General features: G+C 53.1%; 1 protein-coding gene across 1 annotated transcript in view; it reads right to left on the minus strand.

Annotated features, from left to right (window-relative positions):
* FOXN1 (forkhead box N1) overlaps positions 1-15672 on the minus strand; it is a 31370-nt gene extending 15698 nt beyond the window's left edge. The window contains exon 1 of the mRNA XM_055257558.2: positions 15577-15672. The gene's annotated coding sequence lies outside the window, so the exon portion shown is untranslated. The remainder of the gene's footprint in view (positions 1-15576) is intronic.
* Positions 15673-20731: the final 5059 nt, after the last annotated feature.

Below are 20731 nucleotides of genomic sequence, written 5' to 3' on the forward strand. Positions count from 1 at the left end.
GGTGGGAGCAACCCCCTCCATGCAGGTGAGCCAGCCCTCAGCAGAGGCTGGTCCTGCAATGACCCTCAGGTCAGCCTGGCTGATGTGACCACAGTGTGTAACTGGGGACCCAAAGGCCCCCGGTTGCCTGGAGGCCCTGTGAGCCCAGCGGGCTCTGAGGATGTCACCGCCCACACTGCAGCACCTGGCAAGTGCTGTTCCACCTGTGTCCTCCAAACTCTAACCTGTGACTTTGTGCAGGCTACTGCCCCTTTCTGAGCTTCAGTTTCCCCATGAAGACCTAGAAGCTTGGGTATATGATATCAGAGGGCTTTTTCTGCTCAGACCTTCTGCAATCATAGGGGAACCCTGTCCCTAACACAGTGGGGTGGTTAAGAGGACTCAGGCCTCAAAGCCGGGGTTGGCCCTTCCTCTCAAGCTGTGCCAGCAAAGCTCTCTGAACTTCAGTGTCATCATCTAACTGGGAGAGTGACAGGCCCTACCTCATACAGATGTTGTGAGTGTCAAACAAAATCATGTGCAGAAAGCATTCAGCACAGTGCCTGGTGCACAGTCAGTGCCCCATAAATGCCAGTTCTCATTATGAATATTATTGTGAGTGTGGTTCTCACTTTTTTTTTTTGAGATGGAGTCTCTCTCTGTCACCCAGGCTGGAGTGCAGTGGCGTCATCTTGGCTTACTGCAACCTCCGCCTCCAGGGTTCAAGCAATTCTCCTGCCTCAGCCTCCCGAGTAGCTGGGACTACAGGCTTGTACCACCACACCTGGCTATTTTTTGTATTTTTGTTTTTATTTTTATTTATTTATTTTTTTGGAGATGGAGTCCCCCTCTGTTGCCCAGGCTGGAGTACGGTGGCATGCTCTCGGCTCACTTCAACCTCCACCTCCTGAGTTCAAGCGATTTTCCTGCCTCAGCCTCAAGAGTAGCTGGGACTACAGGCACATGCCATGACGCCTGGCTAATTTTTGTATTTTTAGTAGAGAAGGGATTTCACTATTTTGGCCAGGCTGGTCTCCAACTCCTGACCTCAGATGATCTGCCTGCTTCGGCCTCCCAAAGTGCTGGGATTACAGCCTAGCCACCGTGCCCGGCCTCTCACTCTTACTATCCTCAGCTTTTTGCCTTCCTTTACCACCTGCAAGAGCAATTCCTCTTAAATGTACTTCTTAAATGTACTTCTCTTTGCCCAAGATAAATGCTACAGTTTGCTGAGGGTCTGCCCTGGGCTGGCCACTGTGTGAACGATTTGGATGGTTTTCTCATTGATCTATCAGAACAACCCTGTGAGGAAGGAGCATTATTGACCCCACCTTCCGGATGAGGACGCTGAGGCTCAGCGGGGTTATGTGACTCGCCCAAGTCACCCAGGGGCAAGAACTCTGGTCTGTCTGACTGTAGACTCTGCACTCTGCTTGTGGTTTCTTCATTGGGTGGGAGTCAAAGTTGGGGTAGGCTAAGCTGGGAGGCCAGGCATCAAGAAAAGCATGAGGTGTACACTCACCCCTTCTACCTAAGACTCCCTCAAGCCAGAGCAGGGCAGCTGTGCTGTTCCCAGGCCGTGCTCTTTCCGGAGCTCTGGGAGGGAGAGGTGGCCTCATTGGCCCCGTGGTATCCAGGCTGGGGTTGGCGCATCTTTGCTGAATAAACCATCAATAAACCTCGTTTGACAGAGGGGGTAACAGGGAAAAGGAGGGGAGGCAATTTGCCCAAAGTCCCACAGGATTTGCCCAAAGACCCCACAGGGGATCAGTGGTGGAGGGGCTGGAAGTCGGGGTCCAGGTGGGGGCCTGGTGGGAGGCTCTCCCACCCCTTCAAGAGTCCCCACCACCCCTTCTTGATGTCCTGGCGCCTGCTCACTCGGCAATGCTAAATGTGGCGTGACCAGGGAAGCGCCGAGCTGGCCGTAACGGGACACCACAGCGGAGCAGGCATGGGGCCCGAGGTGCGGGGCAGCCCACCTCCCGCTCCGCATCACTGCCTCCTGCTCCCTGGACAGCTTCTCCTGGAGAGCTCGGGCCTGCCTGGCGGCCACACCTCACCCTGGCCCAGAGCTGCCTTCTCAGGAGGTGGTGCAGGGGGCTTGGCACCTTCCCAAGGCATTCTCCAGCTCCAAGTGGGAGGCCGAGGGCCCTTCCTCCCTGCCAGATCTCAGGCTTTGTAACCTGGGGAGAGTGGCCACTCCCCTCCCTGCAGGTGGGGTAGCACAGTGGCTTAGAGCAAGGATTTGGAGTCAAGCCCAACTGAATTCCAGTCCCGGCTTTGTCACTTTCTGGCTGTGCGACTTTGAACAAACTGTGTAGCTCTCTCTGTGCCTCACTTTCCGCATCTGAGAAATGGGGCACACGGACCCACCTCGCAGGGTCATCGTGAGGATGGTGTGCACAAGGTGCTGGCACAGGGAAAATGCTCAAGGACATGTGTCATGCATCTGGCCTCTGCTGGCCAAGTGTGGCTGCAGGGGCCTTTGGCCCCAGGCTCTACAGCTTCTCTGATGCTCTCGCTGCCTCAGGCCTGGCAGTCCTGGGGCGACTGGCTGAAGACCCAGCCTCAGGTGGCAGCTGCCCTTGGTAGCCCTCCTTGCCTGCCTGGCCTTCACTCAGCCTGGCCTCAGACCCCAGCACTGCTCCTCTGCAGATGTGAACCTGGGGAGGCCTCTCTGAGCTCCAGCTCAGGCCTGCACCGCCTCCCGAGGGTCTGGCCTGCCCAGAATGATCCCCGCAGTGTCGGCCTCACCCCATTCTTGCACCTGTTCCCTATTCTCCAGAACATCATCTCCAGCTCCAGCCAAGCTCCTGCGTGTCAGAGGCCTTAACAGAGGCTTCAGTTCACAGCCGTGACTTTCATAGCCTCGCTTGGCCAAACCACCCTGCTACCTCCTCCAATCCCCCAGGGACAGGATGAGAACCAGGGAAGTTATGCAGAGTTCAGAGGCCCATCCCTTAATTTGCATTAAGGATGCAGAGGTTCCTGACTGGTCCTCTAGGATTCCTCTGGGCAGGTTTTGTAAGTGGAGACTCCTGATTTGGTGACCAAGATGCCCCCTTGGTTGCAGCTAAAGCTCTATTCTACAAGTGAGGCCCAGGGAACAGGTAAAGTGACTTTCCTAAGGCCACACGGCCCAGGAGAGAGGGGGTCCTCAGGGGCTGGTCAGAAGCCCTCTGACTGGTGTTTATGAGGGGCTCCTGTCCATCACTGGGAAGGGCTCACTGCAGGAACCTGGATGAGGCTGCCTTGGCCCTGACCCTTCCCTGGAGTAGCCAGCAGAACCCCTGAAGCTGGACGACCTGGAGTCAGGGCTGGATTTGAATTGCAGGAACTGTGGGACTTTGGTTGGACATGATGCTTAACTTCCTTCCCCATGCCTCAGTTTCCTCATCTGTAAAATAGGACTAATAAATACTTACCTCTCTGGAGGATTAATAAAATATTGCTTGTAAATAGCTTAACACATAGTACATGCTCAATAAATGATACCTATTATTAATAATTAGCAGTGGGACAGAGTTGTTTAAGGCCTGAGTTATGGGGGTGCGGGGAGGGGGAGCATCAGGAAGGGAACTCCCCTTTCCTGCCTCCTCCTGCTTTCTACCTCCAGGTCCTTGACATTGTCCTCTCCCATTGGCAGAGGCTCAACTTCCCTCTTCCTGACTCTCTGGCCTCAGAGGTCATTTCTGCCATTCCCATGTGGTAGAGCTAGTGTCTGTAGAAACTCCTGGGACTTACGTGGAGAGGAGGGGGGTTGACTCTGTTGTTTTGGATCTCTCTGGAGGTCTCTCTGCTGGCCCCAGTGTCCTGGGGCTGGCATCTGCATTCAGAAGGGATCTTTCACAGAGGTCCAACCTTTATCCTGCCTGTTCCAGTTTCAGGGAGCACTGGAACTGGATGGGATGTGTGTGCAAGTATCAGCCAATACCAGCACAGGAGGCCCAGTCAGCTCTCCCGCCTTCTCGGATTCCAGGAGCTCCTCCGGATCACGCTCATGAACTGCCCCTTGATATGGGCACCCACAACCCACAACCACCTGCTTCCTGGACTAGAGGCTGAGGCTCTCACTGGCAGACTGTGCCCTGGGATCCCTTTGCTGCAGCTCCACATCTGCAGTGCATTCTGAAGTTTCCTCTGCACTTTTTTTTTTTTTTTTTGAGGCAAGGTCTTGCTGTTGCCCAGCCTGGAGTGCAGTGGCACAATCATCACTCACTGCAGCCTCGACCTCCTGGGCTCAACTGATCCTCCCGCCTCAGCCTCCCAAAGTGCTGAGATTACAGGCGTGCACCACCGCGCCCAGCCCCTCTGCACTTTTGTATCTCTTGTCTCATGTTATCCTCCCTTTGCCCCAGAGGGTAGGGGGCAATGGTGTGCAGAGCCAGTTGGAAAGGGCTCATGAGAGCCAATTGTGCTCATTTCTTCCCAACTCCATGTCCAGTGAAATTGGTGGAGATCAGCCACCGTGGGAGTATTTGCCCATGGAAATGAGCAAATCCTGTAAATCAGAGCCTTTTTAAACATTATGATTTATTTACTTTTGAAAGCTGACTGGTGAACATTTACCAATGCACCACTGTCAGGGGAGCAAGGTCATCGAGCCCATTTTTTTTTTTCTTTCTTTTTTTTTTTTTTTTTTTGAGACGGAGTCTTGCTCTGTCGCCCAGGCTGGAGTGCAGTGGCGCAATCTCGGCTCACTGCAAGCTCCGCCTCCTGGGTTCAAGCCATTCTCCTGCCTCAGCCTCCCGAGTAGCTGGGACTACAGGTGCCCACCACCACGCCCAGCTAATTTTTTGTATTTTTAGTAGAGACGGGGTTTCACTGTGTTAGCCAGGATGGTCTCGATCTCCTGACCTCGTGATCCACCCGCCTCAGCCTCCCAAAGTGCTGGGATTACAGGCGTGAGCCACCGTGCCCGGCCAATCATGCCCATTTTTTTAGGGGAGAAAATTGAGGCCCAGAGAGAAGAAATGACCTGTGCAGGGTTACACAGCTGACTGAAGACCACATCTGACTCTCAGTTCCTGAGAGCCATGACCATACTGCCAGACACTGACTCTCCAGGAGTGCACCCCTGGCAAAACCTTGACCAAAGACCTTTTCAGCATCTGGGCATTCTGGCCACCTTCCGCCTGCCATGATCCTTGGGGAGTAGGGATGGAAGAGGTGGACTTGATCTGCCCTGGCGTCAGAGAGAAGAAGAAACGGCCCTTTGACGTGAGTAGAGGGGATGACAAGTGAGAAATTCCCCAGAAAGGCTGACAACAGGATCAATAATCATCAAGGATCCACAGTCATCATTACTGCATTCCTGCTCTGTGCCCTTCTCACAAACAGCCGGCCTGAGCCCCCTCTACCCATGAACATCTCCCCACCTCTCAGAGAGCCTTCTCTTGGCTCCTTAGGACTCAGGCAGAGGGGGCCGTTTAGGAGTGGGGGCCAGGAGACACTGTGCTGGCTGTGTGATGCTGGATAACTCACTTCCCCTTTCTGTACTTCAGTTCCTTTATAAGCCAAAGGAGGCCCTGGGACCATTTGCATCTAAAGATGCTGAGGCTAATCCTGTGGAGGTGTGTACCTGGTGGAGGAGTGTACCCTGTACCCTGTGGAGGTGTGTACCCTGTACCCTGTGGAGGTGTGTACCCTGTGGAGGTGTGTCCCCTGTGGAGGTGTGTACCCTATGGACGTATGGATCCTGTGGAGGTGTGTATCCTGTGGAGGGATGGATCCTGTGGAGGTGTGTATCCTGTGGAGGTGTGTACCCAATGGAGGTGTGTATCCTGTAGAGGTGTGTACCCTGTGGAGGTATGGATCCTGTGGAGATGTGTGTCCTGTGGTGGTATGGATCTTATAGAGGTGTGTATCCTGTGGAGGTGTGTACCCTGTGGAGGTATGGATCCTGTGGAGGTGTGTACCCTATGGAGGTATGGATCCTGTGGAGGTGTGTATCCTGTAGAGGTGTGTACCCTGTACCCTGTGGCGGTGTGTATCCTGTGGAGGTATGGATCCTGTGGAGATGTGTGTCCTGTGGTGGTATGGATCTTATAGAGGTGTGTATCCTGTGGAGGTGTGTACCCTGTGGAGGTATGGATCCTGTGGAGGTGTGTACCCCTGTGAAGTGAGGATCCTGTGGAGGTGTGTACCCCTGTGGAAATGTGTATACTTGTGGAGGGGTGTACACCTGTTGAGGAGGGTATACCTGTGGAAATGTGTACCCTGTGAAGGTATGGACACTGTAGAGATATGTTCACCTGTGGAAGTTTGTACCCTGTGGAGGTATGTACAGGTGTATGATGATATGTATATCTGTGGAGGTGTATACACCTGGGGAGGGGTGTTCAGCTTTGGAGGTATGTAGCCTGTGGAGGAACACACACTGTGGAGGGGTGTACACCTGTGAAATGTGTATACTTGTGGAGGGGTGTATACCTGTTGAAGAGTGTACACCTGTGGAGGTATATTCACCAATGGAACTGTATACTCTGTGGAGGTGTGTACACCTGTGGAAGTCTATACTTTTGGAGGGCTGTACACCTGTTGAGGAGTGTACACCTGTGAAGATGTGTAGCCTGTGGAGGTATGTTCACCTGTGGAAGTGTGTACCCTGTAGAAGTGTGTACCACGTGGAGGGGTGTACCTCTGTGAAGGGGTGTACACTTGTGGAAGTATGTTCACCTGTGGAGGTATGTTCACCTGTGGAAGTGTGTACACCTTTGGAAATGTGCACACCTGTGGAGGGTGTACCCTGTGGAAATATGTACTCTGTACTCTTTGGAGGTGTGTACCCTGTGGAAGGGTGTACCCTGTGGAGGTGTGTACCTCGTAGAGGTGTGTACCCTGTGGAGATAAGTACCCTGTAAAGGTGTATCTGGCCCACAGAGCTGTCAGCTGGGACCTCAGCCCTCCTCTGCCTTTATGTGGGGCCCCCCTGAGGACATCCTCAAGGAGATCAGGAAGAGTTGGCTGAGTTTTTACACCCCAGGAGGGAGGAGCTGTATTATCATCCCATTTTATAGATGAGGAAACTGAGACTCCGAGAGGTTAACCTGACTTGCCCAAGTTCACTCAGCTAGTAAATTATGCTCCCCAGGATTCCGACCTGGGCTTCAAAGCCAGCATGCTGAACCATTACGCTACACGGCCCCACCTTGGAAACGCCTCAGCCTCCCTGCTCATGCCTGAAAGGTGGGTGGGGGCGACGTTGGAGGTTTCCTTGGGAGGGTCTGTCCCTGCCTCCCCTGTGGGCAACGGAATCACAGGGACAGACAGGCCTGGGGCACCAAGGGTCCTCCCCAGGCTCTCTTCACGCTCCCTGCTGCCTCCCACCGGGCTGCCTCCTACCCACTCTTTATGAGTGAGGTGGGGACGGCTCAGTTCCACCTTAATGGTTTCTGTTGCTGGCTGTGGCAGCATGTTTTACGAGGGGTGGGGCTCGGCTGGGTGCTGGCCTGTAGCCCCACCCAGGGCTCCACCCGACAGGCTGCTGGGAGGGGTCCCCTGGAGCAGCTCGGCAATTACGGGGGTGGCAAGGAAGGACCTGGGGGCTGTGCCTGAGGCTTGGGCACCTAGGAAACTCGGGGTCTGGGAATGCCAAGAAAGAGGGGGTTTCTAGCTCCTTTCTCCCCATCAATGTTGGAAGTTCTGAGGGCCAAATTCTGGCCTCCCTGGCTCTTAACCCAGCATCAGTTTCAGAAAATGGGTTTCGTGCCCCTGCCTTGAGATCTGACTCAAGTACAGAGCAGGTAGGGACAGAATGGGCAGGGGGGGAGTGGGGAGAACAAGGGATGAAAAGCCACCATGTCCCCCAGGTGACGCTTTCCTCCATGTGAGCCACCGACACCTGCAGCTGAGTCATTCCAGTCCCCAAATCAGGCTTCTCCTAAAGCCCCTTCAGCATTCCCACGTGCCTCTGGAAGCAGGCTGGTCCCAGAGCACTGCCTAGTACGCCCATCCTGGAGAAGCACTTGAGCCTTGGGCCGACCCAGAGGTTCTTCCAGATCTCTAACCCTTATTTATTGTAATCTTAGTCCTCTTGTCCTGTCCTTCCTGCCATTCACCAAGGCACCCACCAGAGCCTGTTTAAGGGCAATAGACTCATCCCTTCTCCAGGGAGGGTCCCAGCTTTGCTTCAGATGCCTGACTCCAACAGCGTCCAGTCTCCCACTCCCCTCTGCCCAGCACCCCTTCCTTTTTGCCATCCCCTGCTGCCTCTGGGCAGCTTCCCGTCTCTCCAGCCCCTCTCTAGCCTCTGCCACCCAGCCGTGGCCCCAAAGGAGCCAAATCCAAGCACTCACAGTGGGCTCTGGGTCATGGCCACCATCACTGCTTCGGGGAGTCATTCAGCCTGCAGCTCCCCAGGAGCCTCCATCGAGGTATAAATACTCCCACATGCCTGGACCAGCCCCCTGCCCGAGTGCTGAGGCGGGGCTGTCTCCCCAGGCCAGGCAGGCAGGTCACATGCCCCATAAATGCCACAGGACCACAGGCCCTTCCTAGCAGCCCTGGGGAGGCCAACTGGAGCCTGACCTCTCTGGATGGATGGGTGGATAGATAGATGTATTTTTGTATGTAAAGATGAACAGTTGGATGAATGGACAGATCATCGGATGGAGAGATTGATGGATGGACAATGGATGGATGGAAAGCTGGACAGACGGACAAATCAATAGACAGATAGAAGAATGTTTTATTGTTTTAAGTATTTTTATTTCTGTGAGTATCTGTAGTGTAAAGGATAAATATTTAGTGGGATAGATGGATGAATGTCCTTGACCTCCCCTTGAATGTTTATTCTGTTTTTTGTTTTTTTTTTTTTTTGAGACAAAGTCTCACTCTGTCACCCAGGCTGGAGTGCAGTGGCGCAATCTTGGCTCACTGCAAGCTCCACCTCCCGGGTTCAAGCGACTCTCCTGCCTCAGCCTCCCAAGAAGCTGGGACTACAGGCAGGCACCACCAAGCCTGGTTAACTTTTGTATTTTTAGTAGAGACAGGGTTTTGCCATGTTGGCCAGGCCGGGGATGTTTATTTTGTAGATGGAAAGAAAGGGATGTTTGGTTTCAAAGAAACAAGAAATGCTACCCCTCAAAGCTCCTATCCATTCCTTTCTGTGACCTACCTACTAGGACTCCTTCTCTCCTCTGCTAGTCTGAGAGATCAGCCCTATTGGGTTCTTCCTACTCCTTAGATGCTCTTTGCCAGAGATCTCCCACCTAAGCATCCTCAGCTCCCAGGGATCTTTTGCTCTTCCTCGTGGGTGTCATTCATGGTCTGCTTCTTCCACCCTCCTGCCTCCCTGGCTACTCTGGAGTCCAGGCTGTGAGGCTGTGAGCCTACCCCAACATCTTGCTCCCAGAAGCAAGGTCAGCAAGCTTGCCCCGCCAAGGTTAGTGGGGGAGGGGAATTCTCAGTTCCAAAAACATAAAACCCTTGGACAGGCAGTTTAAGGAGAAGGTTCTCCCACCTCCACCTTCCCCAGGTTCTAGAGATAGGGTCTTGCTTTGTTGCCCAGGCTGGTCTCAAACTCCTAGGCTCTCGCCTCGGCCTCTGGAGTATATGAGACTAAAAGTGCATGCCACGGTGCTCACCTATTCCCAGGGATTTTTGAAGCCATGGCTGAGTCTGATGGTGAGAACTGGCCTGACCTAGGACTTGGAGGTGGACAAGGTGACCTAGAACCACTGAGGGCTTGACTGGAAAGGTGGGCTTTTGAGAAGGAGGAACTTGTTGCCCGCTTGATCCTTCCAGGGGGCAGTGTTCAGAAGGCAGTGATCTGAGGCCTTAGACATTGGTTTCTAGAGAAGAAAGTTCCCTGAAATCCTCAGTCTGCCCAGCTGTGATAGGGACCAAAGAATGGCTGATGAGGTGGGGCATGAGTGAAGGACCAGGAGGCTTTTGCACAGATGGTGAAGCCTTGCCTTCATCCCTCCTACAACAAGCTTCCTCCAGCTACACTGGCTGAAGGGGATGGAGAAATGGGCTAAGGTATGGGATGAAGTGGCTGACCTCTAAGCACTCATTAGCTCTGGGTCCCTGTGGCCCGGAAGTCCTACCCCTGTAATGAAGTCACCCAGGGCTGAGTCCAGTGGTCCCACCCCCAGCCTCCTGTGGGCCACGTAGGTAATTGGCTTTGGAGTTGATGGGCTGTGGCAGTGACTGGCAGCAGAGGATTTGATCTGTGAGACCAACAGGGATGTTGGAGCTTGGTCTCACCTCCCCTGTAACCTGGCGTTATCATCTCTGGAAGCCTTCACTGAGCCCAGATCCTGGCTTCCCTACAGAATCCCCCTTTTCCCTCACAGGGAGTCCTCCTGACCAAGGACTGCAGGAAGGTCCTTTCCCAGCTTTTCTCTCAGTGTGGGCTAGTCATGAGAATAAACCTCGTTCCCTCCTTTATAAAACGGAGTCCACATCTTTGCCCTACATACCTCACCTGGCTGTCCTGGGGACCGAGTGAGAACAAGAATGTCAAAATCCTCAGAAGTTAAACCAGCACCAGCTTGTCCGGTGCCCCCCTGCTTCCTCCCCTGGAGTCCCAGGCCTGTAGGATTTCAGGAGTGGGATGGGGCTGAGTGAGATCTTTTTACCTTCAAACATCTGCCCTTCCTTGGGGTGTGCCCCAGGGGGATGGTCAAGAGGGCCCTCGTCCTGCTTGTGCGCTCGCTCTTTGCCTGTCCACCTGAGTGGGGGCAAAGAAATGGCCCAGGATCCCACTGTCCGTTGGGCCAGGGGCCTTTCACACTCTGTACGTATCATCATCAGAACTGCTCATTAATACCAGTCTATTATTAGGGATATTAATTCTGCCATCACTACTAATAATACAGATTTAGTACAAGACAAATACATACTGGTGCACCTCCTCCCCCAATGCCATCTTGCACAGGGGATGGGCAGGTGGTTATCTCCTTGAACTTTCTAAGCCTTGGAGTGAGAAGTGCACTGGGAGGCCCTCCCAACCAAGCCCCTCTTTATTTGACAGATGGGGAAACCGAGGTCCCACCAGTGGGAGAGATTGTTCCCTGCTATGCAGGCATCTGTGCGCTGCTCCTTCCTCCAGGTGCTGGGGCTAGGGGAAGCAGCTCTGAGCACCAAATCATGTCCCTGGAGAAGGGGCAGGCTCTGGGGGCATTTTCCTGAGCCCATCCAGCTCCTTGGCTCCAGCTGCCATCTTTCTCCCTTGACCACCCTCAGATCATCCTGGGTTTGGCATTGCCACCCCAAATAATTTTTTCTCTAAAACCCTTCCCACTTTAGGCAGATTGGGCACACTCACGGGAAGGCACAGAGAAGCAGAGCCACCTCTATGAAGCCACATGCTCTTGGTGCCCTACGTGGGCTCCAGAAACCCTCTCCAGGGGAAGCCAGGGACACTACCCCCACTGACAGTGAAGACTGCTGTGGTCGCTCTGGGCCTGCGTGGAAGAGGGGTGCTAAGTGCAGAGTCTGATAATTGGGTTTTCTGATCACAGCGATGTGTGTGTGTGTCCTTCCTCATGTACATTCTATGCCTTCCGAGACTGATGGGCTGGTGCAATCTGGGACATGGCTATGGAATTTACAAGTGTAAGTGGGACCTCCAACTGTCTCCAGGCAATCTGGTTCCAGGGATGCACCCCATTCTCATTCTGTGTGTGTGTGCGCACACATGTGTGTCTGTGTGTGTGTCTCTCCGTATGTATATATGTATGTGTGTGTGCATGTATCTCTGTGTGTGTGTCTGGGTGTGTGTGTCTGTGTGCGTGTGTCTCTGTGTGTGCGTGTCTCTGTGTGTATGTGTGTCTCTGTGCTGTAGTTTGTCAGAGGCAGTGGGGGGAGCCCTGAAGGCCCCAGAGGGTGTATGAGGGCAGGATTTGGAGCTGACTGACCATGCATCCTCCTGTGAGCATGGGGTGGAGGGCGAGGGTCAGACCTTGCAGTGGGCTCTCTGTTGCATCCTGGAAGGGGATGGGAGGGTCTTGAGGGGTGCCTACCCCTGGAAGCTTCTAGAGTAGCTGTGAGAGCACAGGTTCCCTTTTCTCCATGACTCACAGCTGGCTCTCCAGTCAAGTTCCCCAAGAGATTACGATTCAGTGAATTCTCTCCCTGGCCCCATTAATCTGAGCTGACTAAGCAAGGGCCACAGGCAGGGTAGAGACCCGGGGATACGCACTCCTAATCAACCCTAAAAATCCCTGCTCCTGCTTCCATGCCCTCTCTTCCTTGGCCCGCCATGCCTAATAAGATCAGTTACACTCCCAGCCCCCTGAGAAAGGCTGCCCCGGCCCCGCTTTGGGGCTCTATGAGTGTGTCTCTCCATCCCCCCTTCACTGCCACATGCCCGCAGTGTGGAGGTCTGTCTGGACGCCAGCCCTCCACTTGTCTTGTTGCATCTGAACTCATTTTTACTGTTTGGTGAGCATCCAGCCTTTATGGCCCAGATAGGATGAGGAAGCTAAGGGCTGCTGCAGGGATGACCTTGTCCTGCTCGTTTTGTCTATCGGCATGGCTCTGGGCTTTTCCTCAACGCTCAGAGAACCTGGGGGACACCTCAGAACTTGGCGGGGATGCTGGTGAGGGGTGTTAGACTTCAAGGGAACCTGTGACATAGGAGGAGATCCATCCTGAGGAATGGAGCGGGAGGGGGAGATGGGGATAGGAGTGTGGTTGGAGGTAGGAGTGAGGAGATGAGGTAAGGAGGAAGGAGCAGGATGGGGTGGTGGTGATGGAGGCAAGTTTGGGGATGGGGATGAGTAGGAAGGGGGCTGGGCTGGGATTGAAGATGGGAATGGAGATAGGTTGTGATGGGGAAAGAGACAGAGACGGGTGGAAGGGTCAGGGATGAGGTTGGAGCTGGGCATAGAGAGGGAGGGAGGGGCAGGGATGGAGATGAATAAGCTGGAAAGACCCAATGTATTCTGGAACCATGTGGTTGGTGCTTTTGGGAGGCCCTCTCCCAGAGGTCATCTTGTCTTTCCCCAGCTCCTGGAGGTCATCTCATCCTTCCCCAGCTCCTAGGAATGTTACCAGCCCAACCCCACCCACCCCAGATCAATGGTTGCCTCTCCACTCAGGAAACCACCTCCTGTGGTCACACAGTCCAGTCAAACTCAACCTAAAATGCTGAGAACTTTCTCTGAACTCCGTCAATCACTCCTGCTGCAGAAGCCGATCCTGGCTTCCTGAACTCCCCTCTGCCAGCCACAGCAGGGATGGCAGGCTGTGATTTGGAAGGACAGAGGGGAGGGCATACCTGCAGGACCTCGGTCCCCTCCATCCTTCTGTTATAGGAGGATGGGGAGGCAGGCAGAAGCGGACCGCAACTTCGTTAGAATGTGGAGTCAGAGAGAATAAGAGGGGCAGTGAGAGTGGGGCCTTTCTGTCCCTGCCAGCGCCCAAGCAACCAGGGCATTTCAGTGTGACTTAGAACAGTCTCTGCCTATGTGCCTGGGCCTTGTGCAGGCAATGGGGGTTCTGCTGGTCCATGAAGACCAGGTGTCAACTCAAGCCAGAAAGGGAGAGGTTAGGCATCAGGAAGGACTTCTTGGCTAGAGAAGGTGAAGAGTCCAAGGAAAGAGGCGATATGTTGGTTTCTCAGAGGCCAGATGGGACTCTCTGGGGGATGGGGGGAAAGGAAGGCTTTCCCTGAGGCAACGGATGGCACATGACAGAAGGCGCATGTCACCAGCGGGCTTTCCCCCTTGTCTTTAACTTTCCTAAGCCTTCTCGCGATGAAGGCTTCTCACGATGAAGACGGCTGTTGGTTGGGGGCAATGTGGCGTCAGTGCGTGGATGAGACAAAGCCGGCGAGCAGGGAGGGGTCCTAAGCCCCCTAATTTTTCTCTAGTTTCCCAGGACCCACTGGTCCAGAGGATTCTGGGGCTCCCTGAGCCTCTGGGAAATAAAGTCCTCTGAGAACTCCCTGGTATTCCTGGGAGAACAGGTTCCTGGCTCTGGGAGTGAGTGAGGCGCCGGGCCTGGGGCTGCAGCGTGCCTCGGCAGGCCCTGGAGCCGGGAGCTGAGCTCGCACAGGCAGCGCGGGCGGGGCTGGGCGGGGAGCCGGCAGGACATGCGCCTCTCCCTGTGGCTCCTTCGCCTTTGAGGATCCCCAACCTGGGGCAGCCCTCACCCTCTCTGCCCCTCTCCAGCACTCAGCCTGGCTCTGTCCCTGCCTGGCTCACCCTGGACCCCTCACAGAGCCGCGAGAGAAAGGGACCAGGATAGGAGGCGCTGCCCCTTCCCCCATCCACTCGGGGTGCCCTTGTACTGCCTGTGTCTTGTGGTCAGGGAATGAGCAAGATGGTAAAAGGTTCTGAGCCAAGCCTGGTGGGGACAGGACTGCAGTGCAACGCCGCCCTTGGATCCGAGGAACTAGTGTTCCTTGGTGCGGGAGGAAGAAGGCTACCGGGCAAGCAGAGCGGGACTCTGCAGCAGTAAAGACTTCAGAGAGGTTCCAGGAAGGACTTCATATTGTGAGGAAACTGACCAGATTTTCTCCTTCAGGGATTAGGAGGGGCAGCCCTGCCCGGTGTGGGCAATGACTGGCATAAGGGCAGGGGATGGATAGGATGACTTCCCAAGAGGAGCCCCTCCGCCCGGGTCTCTTCCCACTGACCAGTTGTGCATTGCCACAAAGCACATCCAAACATCCTCCATGCCTGTAGGTGCCGAGAGAAGAGGCAAACACGCCCACTTGTTAGAGTCTACTCCATCCAACGGGCTTCTTTGGATATTTAGGGAGGGCCTGGGGGACTCCACGGGGAATGCCAGAACCTTATCTGAGCGGGTAGTGGGTGGGGAGGAGTCGGGGGAGCTGGCAGGGGCTTCCTGCTGCTTCGGCCATTTCCCTAAGGGCCTTCACTCCCCACACCCCCAACTCTAGGCCCCAAAGACCTAAGGGCTCCCTGCCTGGCCCAGCTCTGCTCACCAGGACTCTGCCTTAGGGGTCTTGCGGGAGACAAATGGAGTTGGGGATAGGAGGCGACTCTGCCCTAAGCCCGGCATCAACTCCTGGCCACAGCACCTGTTTGCCACCTGTCTGCTTCGCCACAAGGTGCATCATCTCCTTTCTGCAACCCAGGCCTCTGCATGGGCCCAGGCATCTAGACCCCAGCCCAGGCTGCGTGGAGATGTGGAGCGATTCCTTGATCTGCACACACCCTTGGTGCTCCCCAGCTCCCAGAGCTGGGCTCTCCCATCTTCACCTGGAAAACCACTAGTTGGAGAACCTGGCCCCCTGCCTTTCAGCTCTAGTTTTCCAGATCTAACACTTCTGAGTCCTCATTTCCTCCCAGCACAGGGTGGGTGAGCACATCTCCAACACACAGAGACACACACACAATCCAGCACACACGAGAATGAGACCCACACCACAGCAAGAGGGGTTAAAGTTGGACAACCTAGAAAAGAAACTGGAGGGGGGCGTGGGGGAAGGGGTGCCCCTTGGCCTCCAGGCACTCACCCGAATTCTGAGTCTCCCTTGAGCTGCAGTGAGAATGTGGGGAGCACCGAGGTGCTCCCAGTCACTCCTGAGCCCCATTAAAAAGGCGAACGCCCGCCCCATGCCCCAGCCCGGCTCTGCTGGCCTCCACGGCTGACTTGGGCCAGGGCTCCTCTTACCTGCTCAGTGAAGCAGGTCGGCGTGGGGGCCCGGGTCTGGGGGGCCAGGAGCTCTGTCCGTCTGTCAGTCCGTCAGCTCGGCCGTCCTGTGTCTGTGCTGACATCAGGTGAGGGGAGGCAGCTGCCAGGTGAGCCAATAATTATGATATCAGCTTCCCCTTGCCCGGAGGGGCTGCTGCCAAAACGGAGAGAAGAGAAAGGTGACTAAGAAGCTAGTTTGCTCCTTGGCTCTTGTTTGACAGGTACCGGCTCCCGTGCCCGCCCCAGCCGCACCCTGGCCCCCCCCAACCCCTCCCTCCTCCTGAGCTAGCCCAGGCCCCCTCCCCTGTCCCTGCCAGTGGGCACAGCCTGTGGCTTGTAGAGGAGGGGGTGGTCCCGTGGCCCCCGCCTGCACTCCAGAAGGGGGACGTCGCCCCCCCTCCACAGGTGGGGCACAGGCCTGTTGGAGCGTGCACGTGTGTCAGGAGGGCCTGGCCGCCATATGTATGCTCACGGAGCCCACTCACGAGGTTCTGGGGAACAGCACTGGGTGGCAGCCCAGGGTTCTCTGAGGCACGGCATGGACAGGTTGGGCCCTTCAAAGGCCAAGCATTAGCACAGATGTGCTGGGGACTGTCTGTCCATGGGGCCGGCCATCTGCCTGTCTCTCCACAGCTCCCACAGCACCTCGAGGGTGTCTCCTTGTGGGTGGGGGCGTGTGCACCCACTGGAGCATGTGCTGGTGACTCCCATCTCCCTCTCCCTCAGGGGGAGATACATGCGAGTCTGTCTGCATCTCTCCCTGGGTCTGTACATCTGTCTCCTGGGTGGGCGTGTGTCTGCATGTCTTCCCCTGTGTCTGCGTCTCTGTGTCCCCGGACCCAGGCCTGTGTGTCGTCCGTGTGTTGACATGCTCATGTCTGTGCACACGTCTCTGCTGTGGGTCAGCAATCTAGTCCTGTGTGAGCATGTGGGTGTCTGTGGGGGTGGAGATGGGGGCTCCCTGCTTCTGTGTCTTCATCCCAGGCTACTCTTCACGATTTGGAGGATAGAAACAGAAACCTGAGTGGCTGTTGCCCTGGTCTCTGGCCCCTTAGAGTTCATGTTGAGGGTGAAGCCCTAGGAATTGGCCTCCCTGGTCCCAGCTGCACTCAGGCCTGGAGCCTGTCCCTGCTCCCTGACAGCTTTCTCTGCTGTTCCCCCAGACCCTGTCCTCACCTCCTCCTCTCTGCTTCCTTTTCATCTCCTTTGCCCTCCATCCCCTTGTCTCCTGTGCCTGGTCATTCTTTCCCTCCTCCGTCTCCCTGACCCTTGCACTGGCCTCTAAGCCCACTTGTGTCTCTTCCTGGAGCTAAAGGCTCTAGGGACCTAGTACCAGCACTGCTGCCCAGCAAGTTCTGGGATTTGGCTTCTGGCCTGAGGGTATGGACAAGTCAGCTCTTCCCCAGTGACTATCTCATTCCAAGGAGAGAGGTAATATCAACCCTGGCCAGGGGACAGTGGCGGTCATCTGGCACAAGGGTGGAGTATACTAAAACATTTAGAGAGTTCTTAGTCGAGGCGGAAAATGTTCTGTACTAAATATCCATTTCAGAAGAGAGGGTGCAGGGGCAGACAGCAATGAACCATTTTTGTAAGTGATGGTTAGCTGTGTGATCTTCCATGCTCCCCACTCTGAGCCTCAGTTTCCTCATTTGTTAACAAGGGAGTAATACCCACAGGGTGGCTGCGAGGATTAAATAAATTTATATGTCTAAAGTTCTCAGCACAACCCCTTGTATATAGTAGATGCTCAGTAAACAAGTGGCTCCTTTCTCTTCACCAAGGCCAGTGGTGCTGGGAAAGAAATGAGGACATGCTGGCATGCCCACTCCGGTATAAAAATTGTGTTCTGGAGTTAGGACGGGGGGCCTGACTCAATCCACCTTTCTCTGGGACTCACAGTAGCAATCAAAGCTCTGCTCCCTTAACCCTAATAGTCAACGGAGTTTCACAGTGAAAGGGCAGCTATCAAGACCTGGGTGTTTGCTAATTGCTTCTATCTGATGTACACAGAGCTAATTGTTATTTCTAGACTCACAGGTATTTCTGTATGGATACTCTGGGCACAGAAAACCACAAAAGTTGTAAGTTGAAGGCTGCCATGGTTGCTATCAATGAACATTATTCTGAAAGCCCCAACCAGTACAATAAGAAAAAGAAATAAGGCATTAATATAAGAAGGAAGGACGCAAAACCTTCAAGAATTACAAATGTTGTGCTTATCTAGGAAATCGAAGAGAATCAACTAAAATGCTATTACAACAAATGAGAGAGTGAGGTAAGATAGCAGAATATATGAATGTATAAAAATCAAAACCATTTCTATACAACTAAAACAACCAATTAAAATAGGAGATAGCTGGGCATGGTGGTTCACACCTCAGCAATTTGGGAGGCTGAGGCGGGTGGATCTCTTAAGCTCAGGAGTTCAAGACCAACCTGGGCAACATGGCGACACCCTGTCTCTACGAATAATACAGAAATTCACTGGGTGGGGTGGCACGCACCTGTAGTCCCAGCTACTTGGGAGGCTGAGGTGGGAGGATTGCTTGAGCCAGTGATTCAGAGGGTGCAGTGAGCCGAGAGGTTTCGGTGAGCCACTGCATTCTAGCTTGGGTGACAGAGTGAGACCCTGTCTCAAAAAAAAAAAAAAAAAAAGAAGAAAGAAAAGGAGACAAAGGCCGGGCGCGGTGGCTCACGCTTGTAATCCCAGCACTTTGGGAGGCCGAGGCGGGCGGATCACGAGGTCAGGAGATCGAGACCACGGTGAAACCCCGTCTCTACTAAAAATACAAAAAATTAGCCGGGCGTGGTGGCGGGCGCCTGTAGTCCCAGCTACTCGGAGAGGCTGAGGCAGGAGAATGGCGTGAACCCAGGAGGCGGAGCTTGCAGTGAGCCGAGATTGCGCCACTGCACTCCAGCCTGGGTGACAGAGCGAGACTCCGTCTCAAAAAAAAAAAAAAAAAAAAAAGGAGACAAAAAGATTTAGCTCACAAAAATAACAATACAAAATATCCAGGAATAAACTTAATAAGAAATGCATGAAATCTACATGAAGAAAACAATACATTTTTACTGACAGACATAAAATAAGACCTGAATAAAAATAAGGGCATATTATGTTACTGAACTGGAAGGCTGAAAAAAAAAAAAAGTAAAAAAGAAAGAAAAAAGGCTGGGCATGGTAGCTCATGCCTGTAATCGCAGCACTTCGGGAGGTGGGAGGATCGCCTGATCCCAGGAGTTTTGACACCAGCCTGGGCTACAAGGCGAGAGACCCTGTCTCTAAAACAGCAGCAACAAGAAGGCTGAATGTAATATTGTAAGGATGTCAATTCTCCTCTAAATGTAAGCTGAATGTAATTCACATCAAAAGTGTAAAGGATTTTTTGCCCCCTAAATTTGACGAGTTGATTCTATAGTTTAGGGGAAGGGTAAATACGTGAGAATAGCTTGGAGCTTTTTGAGAAAGAAGACTAACAGGGGTACTTGCCCTGTCAGTTTTCAGAATGTTCAATAAGGCTTCAATAATTAAAACTGCAACTTTGATACAGAAATAAATAAATTAATGGAAGATAATAGAGTCCAGAATAAACTTGGATATTTGTGAGAAATGGGAATATGATAACAAGGTATTTTAAAATAGGTATATAATAGTAGGGTATTTTACTTTATTTTTCTGAGACAGGGTCTCGCTCTGTTGCCCAGGCTGGAGTGCAGTGGCACCATCATGGCTCACTGCAGCCTCCACCTCCTGGACTCAAGTGATCCTCTCACTTCAGCCTCCCCAGTAGCTGGGACTACAGTTATACCATGCTCAGTTAGTTAAAAAAGAATTTTTTTTGTAGAGATGGGGTGTTGCTCTGTTGCCCAGGCTGGTCTCAAACTCCCAAAGCACTGGTATTATAGGCTTGAGCCACAACATCTGGACTGTAAAGTATTTTAAAGTAGCAAGTAAAAAATTTAATAAATGGAGTTGGGGCAATGAACTTTCCATTGGAAAGAAATAAAGTTAAATCCTACTTCATACTATACATTTAAAAATCTAGATGGATAAACAATCTAAAGTAAAAATGAAAATCATACAAACAAATAGAAAAAATATAGGAAACATTTTTATGATTATGGAGTGGAGAAAGGCATTTTTAAGCATGACATCAAATGCAGAAGCCATAAAGGAATATATTGACAGATCTGACTAAATAAAAACTGCAAATTTCTTTAGAGCAAAATGTAACATGAACAAAGTTAAAAGACATAACATAGCCTGGAAGAAAGTGTTGAAACATATGTAACAGATAAAGAGTTAATATCGGCCGGGCGCGGTGGCTCACGCTTGTAATCCCAGCATTTTGGGAGGCTGAGGTGGGCGGATCACGAGGTCAGGAGATCGAGACCACGATGAAACTAAAAATACAAAAAATTAGCTGGGCATGGTGGCGGGCGCCTATAGTCCCAGCTACTCGGAGAGGCTGAGGCAGGAGAATGGCGTGAACCTGGGAGGCGGAGCTTGCAGTGAGCCGAGATTGCGCCACTGCACTCCAGCCTGGGCGACAGAGCGAGACTCCGTCTCAAAAAAAAAAAAAAAAAAAAAAGAATTAATATCCACAATATATAAGGAGCTCCTCTAAATAAATAAAAAGATGATTTCACAGAAAAATGGGCAAAGGACACAAGCGATTCATAGGTAAAATACAAATGGCCAAGAAACAAGTGAAAAGATTTTCAACTTCATTAAAAATCAAGAAAATGAAAATTAATTCAGGGGCCAAGGGTCTCAGGAAAGCCCTGATGGGATGCCCAGGAGAGACTGTAGTTATGACCTTCCACAGTGAGACTGCTTCTGGCAGATGAGATGAACTTCTTTCTCTTCCAAATCAGGATCCACCTCTGCCCCAGGCGTGGGTGTGGGCCCTGGCTCGGGCTCCCTCTTTCCTTTGGGAAGCATGACTTCCTCACTGCATGCAGTCTGGGAGTTGAAACAGGAACCTTGGGATTGCCACAGTCCTTGGACTGAAAGGGGATTTGTGAGGTGTTTCTCCTCTGTCTCTAGATAGGACCATCCCCTCCTTCTCTCATCACACCAGCCCTTCAGAATTCTCTCTTAGGCCCAGAAAGTCTGTCCTGGTGTCTA

Source organism: Symphalangus syndactylus, chromosome 20 (assembly GCF_028878055.3).
Source record: "Symphalangus syndactylus isolate Jambi chromosome 20, NHGRI_mSymSyn1-v2.1_pri, whole genome shotgun sequence".
Taxonomy (NCBI): domain Eukaryota; kingdom Metazoa; phylum Chordata; class Mammalia; order Primates; family Hylobatidae; genus Symphalangus; species Symphalangus syndactylus.